Source organism: Syngnathus scovelli, unplaced genomic scaffold (assembly GCF_024217435.2).
Source record: "Syngnathus scovelli strain Florida unplaced genomic scaffold, RoL_Ssco_1.2 HiC_scaffold_482, whole genome shotgun sequence".
Classification (NCBI taxonomy): Eukaryota; Metazoa; Chordata; class Actinopteri; order Syngnathiformes; family Syngnathidae; genus Syngnathus; species Syngnathus scovelli.
This window is the reverse complement of record NW_026061584.1, coordinates 8,489-16,976: the sequence shown is the minus strand read 5'-3', so window position 1 is coordinate 16,976 and position 8,488 is coordinate 8,489.

Here is an 8,488-nt window from a genome sequence, read left to right as displayed (position 1 = left end):
GAGGCCGGATTTTCACTTGTTCTGGCCGACATCGGGAACCAGCCGAGTCGGACACTTTAAGGCTGAGCAGCCGTTGGCACTTAGGAAATATTTGCCTTAACTCGGCCGGACTTCCAGGGGAAGAGGCCGGATTTTCACTTGTTCTGGCCGACATCGGGAACCAGCCGAGTCGGACACTTTAAGGCTGAGCAGCCGTTGGCACTTAGGAAATATTTGCCTTAACTCGGCCGGACTTCCAGGGGAAGAGGCCGATTTTTCACTTGTTCTGGCCGACATCGGGAACCAGCCGAGTCGGACGCTTTACGGCGGAGCAGCCGTTGGCACTTAGGAAATATTCGTTAATCTTGAACGGACCTCCAGGGGAAGAGGCCGAATTTTCACTTGTTCTGGCCGACATCGGGAACCAGCCGAGTCGGACGCTTTACGGCGGAGCAGCCGTTGGCACTTAGGAAATATTCGTTAATCTTGAACGGACCTCCAGGGGAAGAGGCCGAATTTTCACTTGTTCTGGCCGACATCGGGAACCAGCCGAGTCGGACACTTTACGGCGGAGCAGCCGTTGGCACTTAGGAAATATTCGCCAAAATGTTCCGGACCTCCAGGGGAAGAGGCCAAATTTTCACTTGTTCTGGCCGACCGGGTGAACCGGCCGAGGCGGACACTTTACGGCGGAGCAGCCGTTGGCACTTAGGAAATATTCGCCAAAATGTTCCGGACCTCCAGGGGAAGAGGCCGAATTTTCACTTGTTCTGGCCGACCAAGGGAACCAGCCGAGGCGGACACTTTACGGCGGAGCAGCCGTTGGCACTTAGAAATTATTCAGACTTCCATAAACACACATCGGCCTTTTGCCGTCACTGCCCGGGATGGGCACCGTGGTAGCTCGGACAGTTCGTGTGACAGCTTCCGCTGGCACTTAGACAATTTTTAAAATGAAAATAAACAGTTCTGCACATACGTGCCGACTATATTTTGCGAAAGGGGGGTAAAGTGATGAGTACACTAAGTGGGGGGACCAAGTACATAAAGCCCACCCCTGGTACCTCAGAGAGGCCGAATTGACACATTTTGTGTCCGACCGCGGGAACCAGCCGAGGCGGACGCTTTTCGGCGCAAGAGCCGTTGGCACTTAGAAAATATTCGTTAATCTTGAACGGACCTCCAGGGGAAGAGGCCGAATTTTCACTTGTTCTGGCCGACATCAGGAACCAGCCCAGGCGGACGCTTTTCGGCGCAAGAGCCGTTGGCACTTAGAAGATATTCGTTAATCTTGAACGGACCTCCAGGGGAAGAGGCCGAATGTTCACTTGTTCTGGCCGACATCGGGAACCAGCCGAGTCGGACGCTTTACGGCGGAGCAGCCGTTGGCACTTAGAAAATATTCGTTAATCTTGAACGGACCTCCAGGGGAAGAGGCCGAATTTTCACTTGTTCTGGCCGACATCGGGAACCAGCCGAGTCGGACGCTTTACGGCGGAGCAGCCGTTGGCACTTTGAAAATATTCGTTAAACTTCAACTGACCTCCAGGGGAAGAGGCCGAGTTTCCACTTGTTCTGGCCGACATCGGGAACCAGCCGAGTCGGACACCTTACGGCGGAAGAGCCGATGGCACTTAGAAAATATTCGTTAAACTTGAACGGACCTCCAGGGGAAGAGGCCGAATTTTCGCTTGTTCAGGCCGACCGGAGGAACCGGCCGAGTCGGACACCTTACGGCGGAAGAGCCGATGGCACTTAGAAAATATTCGTTAAACTTGACAGGACCTCCAGGGGAAGAGGCCGAATTTTCGCTCGTTCAGGCCGACCGGAGGAACCGGCCGAGACGGACACCTTACGGCGGAAGAGCCGATGGCACTTAGAAAATATTCGTTAAACTTGACAGGACCTCCAGGGGAAGAGGCCGAATTTTCGCTCGTTCGGGCCGACCGGAGGAACCGGCCGGGTCGGACACCTTACGGCGGAAGAGCCGTTCGCACTTAGAAAATATTCGTTAAACTTGACAGGACCTCCAGGGGAAGAGGCCGAATTTTCGCTTGTTCAGGCCGACCGGAGGAACCGGCCGAGTCGGACACCTTACGGCGGAAGAGCCGATGGCACTTAGAAAATATTCGTTAAACTTGACAGGACCTCCAGGGGAAGAGGCCGAATTTTCGCTCGTTCAGGCCGACCGGAGGAACCGGCCGAGTCGGACACCTTACGGCGGAAGAGCCGATGGCACTTAGAAAATATTCGTTAAACTTGACAGGACCTCCAGGGGAAGAGGCCGAATTTTCGCTCGTTCAGGCCGACCGGAGGAACCGGCCGAGTCGGACACCTTACGGCGGAAGAGCCGATGGCACTTAGAAAATATTCGTTAAACTTGACAGGACCTCCAGGGGAAGAGGCCGAATTTTCGCTCGTTCAGGCCGACCGGAGGAACCGGCCGAGTCGGACACCTTACGGCGGAAGAGCCGATGGCACTTAGAAAATATTCGTTAAACTTGACAGGACCTCCAGGGGAAGAGGCCGAATTTTCGCTCGTTCAGGCCGACCGGAGGAACCGGCCGAGTCGGACACATTACGGCGGAAGAGCCGATGGCACTTAGAAAATATTCGCAGAAGTTGGCCGGACTTCCAGAGCGAGAGGCCGAATTGTCACATTATTTGGCCGACTAGGGGAACCGGCCGAGTCGGACACCTTACGGCGGAAGAGCCGATGGCACTTAGAAAATATTCGTTAAACTTGACAGGACCTCCAGGGGAAGAGGCCGAATTTTCGCTCGTTCAGGCCGACCGGAGGAACCAGCCGGGTCGGACACGTTACGGCGGAAGAGCCGTTCGCACTTAGAAAATATTCGTTAAACTTCACAGGACCTCCAGGGGAAGAGGCCGAATTTTCGCTCGTTCGGGCCGACCGGAGGAACCGGCCGGGTCGGACACGTTACGGCGCAACAGCCGTTGGCACTTTGAAAATATTCGCCAAAATGTTCCGGACCTCCAGGGGAAGAGGCCGAATTTTCGCTCGTTCGGGCCGACCGGAGGAACCAGCCGGGTCGGACACGTTACGGCGCAACAGCCGTTCGCACTTAGAAAATATTCGCCAAAGTCGTCCGGACCTCCAGGGGAAGAGGCCGAATTTTCGCTCGTTCGGGCCGACCGGAGGAACCAGCCGGGTCGGACACGTTACGGCGATACAGCCGTTGGCACTTTGAAAATATTCGCCAAAATGTTCCGGACCTCCAGGGGAAGAGGCCGAATTTTCGCTCGTTCGGGCCGACCGAAGGAACCAGCCGGGTAGGACACTTTACGGCGGAACGGCCGTTGGCACTTTGAAAATATTCGCCAAAATGTTCCGGACCTCCAGGGGAAGAGGCCGAATTTTCGCTCGTTCGGGCCGACCGGAGGAACCGGCCGGGTCGGACACGTTACGGCGCAACAGCCGTTGGCACTTTGAAAATATTCGCCAAAATGTTCCGGACCTCCAGGGGAAGAGGCCGAATTTTCGCTCGTTCGGGCCGACCGGAGGAACCAGCCGGGTCGGACACGTTACGGCGGAACAGCCGTTGGCACTTTGAAAATATTCGCCAAATGTTCCGGACCTCCAGGGGAAGAGGCCGAATTTTCGCTCGTTCGGGCCGACCGGGAGAACCAGCCGAGGCGGACACTTTACGGCGGTTGAGCCGTTGGCACTTAGAAATTATTCAGACTTCCATCAAACACACATCGGCCTTTTGCCGTCACTGCCCGGGATGGGCACCGTGGTAGCTCGGACAGTTCGTGTGACAGCTTCCGCTGGCACTTAGAAAATTTTTAAAATGAAAATAAACAGTTCTGCACATACGTGCCGACTATATTTTGCGAAAGGGGGGTAAAGTGATGAGTACACTAACTGGGGGGACCAAGTACATAAAGCCTACCCCTGGTACCTCAGAGAGGCCGAATTTTCGAATTCTGAGGCCGAGCTGGGGAACCAGACGAGGCGGACACTTTTCCGAGCGAGAGCCGATGGCACTTAGAAAATTTTCGGCTAAGTCGGCAGGACTTCCAGAGCGAGAGGCCGAATATTCGTCATCTGTGGCCGACCGGGGAACCAGCGAAGGCGGATAGGCGGTCACGGAGGTCCCGCCGGCTGGTCCGCGGGCCAATTTGGGTCCCGTAATTTAGCGGTCGCGGTCCGGAATCCACGCCGAGGGGGGAACCAGCGGAGGCGGATAGGCGGTCACGGAGGTCCCGCCGGCTGGTCCGCGGGCCAATTGGGGTCCCGTAAGTTAGCGGTCGCGGCCCGGAATTCGCGCCGGCCGGGGAACCAGCGCAGGCGGATAGGCGGTCACGGAGGTCCCGCCGGCTGGTCCGCGGGCCAATCGGGGTCCCGTAAGTTAGCGGTCGCGGCCCGGAATTCGCGCCGGCCGGGGAACCAGCGCAGGCGGATAGGCGGTCACGGAGGTCCCGCCGGCTGGTCCGCGGGCCAATCGGGGTCCCGTAAGTTAGCGGTCGCGGCCCGGAATTCGCGCCGGCCGGGGAACCAGCGCAGGCGGATAGGCGGTCACGGAGGTCCCGCCGGCTGGTCCGCGGGCCAATCGGGGTCCCGTAAGTTAGCGGTCGCGGCCCGGAATTCGCGCCGGCCCGCAGCCACCGCCAGGCGGATAGGCTGTCACGGAGGTCCCGCCGGCCGGTCCGCGGGGGGAACTGCGCCCTCTGGCGGACACGCCATTGTAAATGAATGGGGTTTGGCACTTAGTGCATTTTTCGCCGAAGCCGACGAGCGCTCCGGGCGAGGAGGCCGGATTCTCGCCATCCGTGGCCGGCCGGGGAACCGGCCAAGGCGGATAGGCGGTCACGGGGGTCCCGCCGGCTGGTCCGCGGGCCAATTGGGGTCCCGTAAGTTAGCGGTCGCGGCCCGGAATCCGCGCCGGCCAGCAGCCACCGGGAGGCGGGTAGGCTGTCACGGAGGTCCCGCCGGCTGGTCCGCGGGCCATTTAGGGTCCCGTAGGTGAGCGGTCGCGGCCCGGAATCCAGGCCGGCCAGGAGGCACCGCCAGGCGGATAGGCGGTCACGGAGGTCCCGCCAGCTGGTCCGCGGGCCATTTATGGTCCCGTAAGTTAGCGGTCGCGGCCCGGAATCCACGCCGGCCAGGAGGCACCGGCAGGCGGATGGGCTTTCACGGAGGTCCCGCCAGCTGGTCCGCGGGCCAATTAGGGTCCCGTAAGTTAGCGGTCGCGGCCCGGAATCCGCGCCGGCCAGCAGCCACCGCCAGGCGGGTAGGCTGTCACGGAGGTCCCGCCAGCTGGTCCGCGGGCCAATTAGGGTCCCGTAAGTTAGCGGTCGCGGCCCGGAATCCGCGCCGGCCAGCAGCCACCGCCAGGCGGGTAGGCTGTCACGGAGGTCCCGCCGGCCGGTCCGCGGGCCAATCAGGGTCCCGTAAGTGAGCGGTCGCGGCCCGGAATGCACGCCGGCCAGGAGGCACCGCCAGGCGGATAGGCGGTCACGGAGGTCCCGGCGGCCGGTCCGCTGGCCAATTACCTCCAGCCGAGCGGATATGAACTTTATTAGCACCTTCTACGAGATGGCGGAGCCTTATTCGACAACCAGCACCTCGGCTTAGCATTTTCCACGGCCCGCTGATCTTCCAGAAGACGTCCAGCCGGTTTCCTCCTCACATTTTAAGCCGGCCGAGGCTTCCGGCACCCCGGCTAAGCTTTCTCCACGGCCCGCTGAGCTTCCAGAAGACCTCCAGCCGGTTCTCCCGGTGCTTTCCTCCTCACGTTTTAAGCCGGCCGAGGCTTCCGGCACCCCGGCTGAGCTTTTTCCCACGTCCCGCTGAGTTTCCAGGGGACCTCCGGCCGGTTCTCCGCGCGCTTTCCTCCTCACTTTTAAGCCGGCCGAGGCTCCCGGCACCCCGGCCAAGCGTTTCCCACGGCCCGCTGAGCTTCCAGGGGACCTCCGGCCGGTTCTCCGCGCGCCCCCCTCCTAACTCGACGCCCGAGGAGGCTCCCGGCACCCCGGCTAAGCGATTTGAACGGCCCGCTGATCTCCCGGAGGTCGCAACGGGGAATTGCCTCCCTCTCGCGGACACGGCGCGTAAATGCACCGCCTCTCGCACTTGGCGCACACTCACTGGCATCGCTACGCCTCCCGTGGCACTTTAAGCGACCGGGACCACCGCGAGCGCGGGCGATGACTAAGAGGCTCCCCGGCCGGCCTCGCGGAGCTCCGACGCTCCCCCGCCGGACTTCCGGCGGCCGGCCGGAGCCTCGGCACGGCTGCCGCACTCCCTAATAACACCCCGCGGACCCCCGCGAGCCGAACGCTCGCTGCCGCGGGCGACCCCTGCCAAGGCGGACGCGTGACGGCGCGGGAGCCCTCGGCACTATATCACGGTCACGTATGTAGTCAAATCGTGTAAAATCACCGTTAGTTTATTCATAATATAGGTAATAATTAAATAAATATTAACATCGCGTATATTATTAATAAACACATGTATGTATTTATTTAATAATTAAATAAATATTAACATCGCGTATAATCATGCGCAATACTTCGTGGCCGACCGGGGAACCGGCGAAGGCGGACGCATCGCGGCGCGAGAGCCGTTGGCACTTTGGAAAAAAAATAAATAAATAAATAAATAATAATTCGCCGACCGGGCTCCGGGGGAAGAGGCCGGCTTTTCGCCGTTCGCGGCCGACCGGGGAACCGGCGAAGGCGGACGCGCTCTCTAACGAGCCCCGCCGGCCGGAGGAAGTGCGCCCTCTGGCGGACACGCCGTTGTAAATGAATGGGGTTTGGCACTTGGTGCATTTTTCGCCCAAGTCGAAGCGCGCTCCGGGCGAGGAGGCCGGATTCTCGCCACCCGTGGCCGGCCGGGGAACCGGCCAAGGCGGACGCGCTCTCTAACGAGCCCCGCCGGCCGGAGGAAGTGCGCCCTCTGGCGGACACGCCGTTGTAAATGAATGGGGTTTGGCACTTGGTGCATTTTTCGCCCAAGTCGAAGCGCGCTCCGGGCGAGGAGGCCGGATTCTCGCCACCCGTGGCCGGCCGGGGAACCGGCCAAGGCGGACGCGGTCTCTAACGAGCCCCGCCGGCCGGAGGAAGTGCGCCCTCTGGCGGACACGCCGTTGTAAATGAATGGGGTTTGGCACTTGGTGCATTTTTCGCCCAAGTCGAAGCGCGCTCCGGGCGAGGAGGCCGGATTCTCGCCACCCGTGGCCGGCCGGGGAACCGGCCAAGGCGGACGCGCTCTCTAACGAGCCCCGCCGGCCGGAGGAAGTGCGCCCTCTGGCGGACACGCCGTTGTAAATGAATGGGGTTTGGCACTTGGTGCATTTTTCGCCCAAGTCGAAGCGCGCTCCGGGCGAGGAGGCCGGATTCTCGCCACCCGTGGCCGGCCGGGGAACCGGCCAAGGCGGACGCGGTCTCTAACGAGCCCCGCCGGCCGGAGGAAGTGCGCCCTCTGGCGGACACGCCGTTGTAAATGAATGGGGTTTGGCACTTGGTGCATTTTTCGCCCAAGTCGAAGCGCGCTCCGGGCGAGGAGGCCGGATTCTCGCCACCCGTGGCCGGCCGGGGAACCGGCGAAGGCGGATAGGCTTTCACGGAGGATCCGCCGGCTGGTCCGCGGGCCGATTAGGGTCCCGCGAGTGAGCGGTGGCGGTCCGGAATCCAGGCCGGCCAGGAGGCACCGCCAGGCGGATAGGCTTTCACGGAGGTCCCGCCGGCTGGTCCGCGGGCCGATTAGGGTCCCGCGAGTGAGCGGTGGCGGTCCGGAATCCAGGCCGGCCCGGAGCCACCGCCAGGCGGATAGGCTTTCACGGAGGAGCCGCCGGCTGGTCCGCGGGCCGTTTAGGGTCCCGTAAGTTAGCGGTCGCGGTCCGGAATCCAGGCCGTCCAGGAGGCACCGCCAGGCGGATAGGCTTTCACGGAGGTCCCGCCGGCTGGTCCGCGGGCCGATTAGGGTCCCGCGAGTGAGCGGTGGCGGTCCGGAATCCAGGCCGGCCCGGAGCCACCGCCAGGCGGATAGGCTTTCACGGAGGAGCCGCCGGCTGGTCCGCGGGCCGTTTAGGGTCCCGTAAGTTAGCGGTCGCGGTCCGGAATCCAGGCCGTCCAGGAGGCACCGCCAGGCGGATAGGCTTTCACGGAGGACCCGCCGGCTGGTCCGCGGGCCGTTTAGGCTCCCGTAAGTTAGCGGTCGCGGTCCGGAATACAGGCCGTCCAGGAGGCACTGCCAGGCGGATACACTCTCTAACGAGCCCCGCCGGCTGGTCCGCCGGGGGAAGTGCGCCCTCTGGCGGACACGCCGTTGTAAATGAATGGGGTTTGGCACTTAGTGCATTTTTCGACCAGCGGCAACGCAGGCTGACGGGCGGCCGCTTCCACGGGCCGGCACTACTCTACGGAGGCGCTAGCCGCCTCCGGTGGGGGCCGTGTGATCTCGCTGGATGCCCGAGGACCTTCCGCCAGGCCCGGCCGCAGCTTTTGCGCGCGCGCCCGGTCCTATTATCTGGTGGAA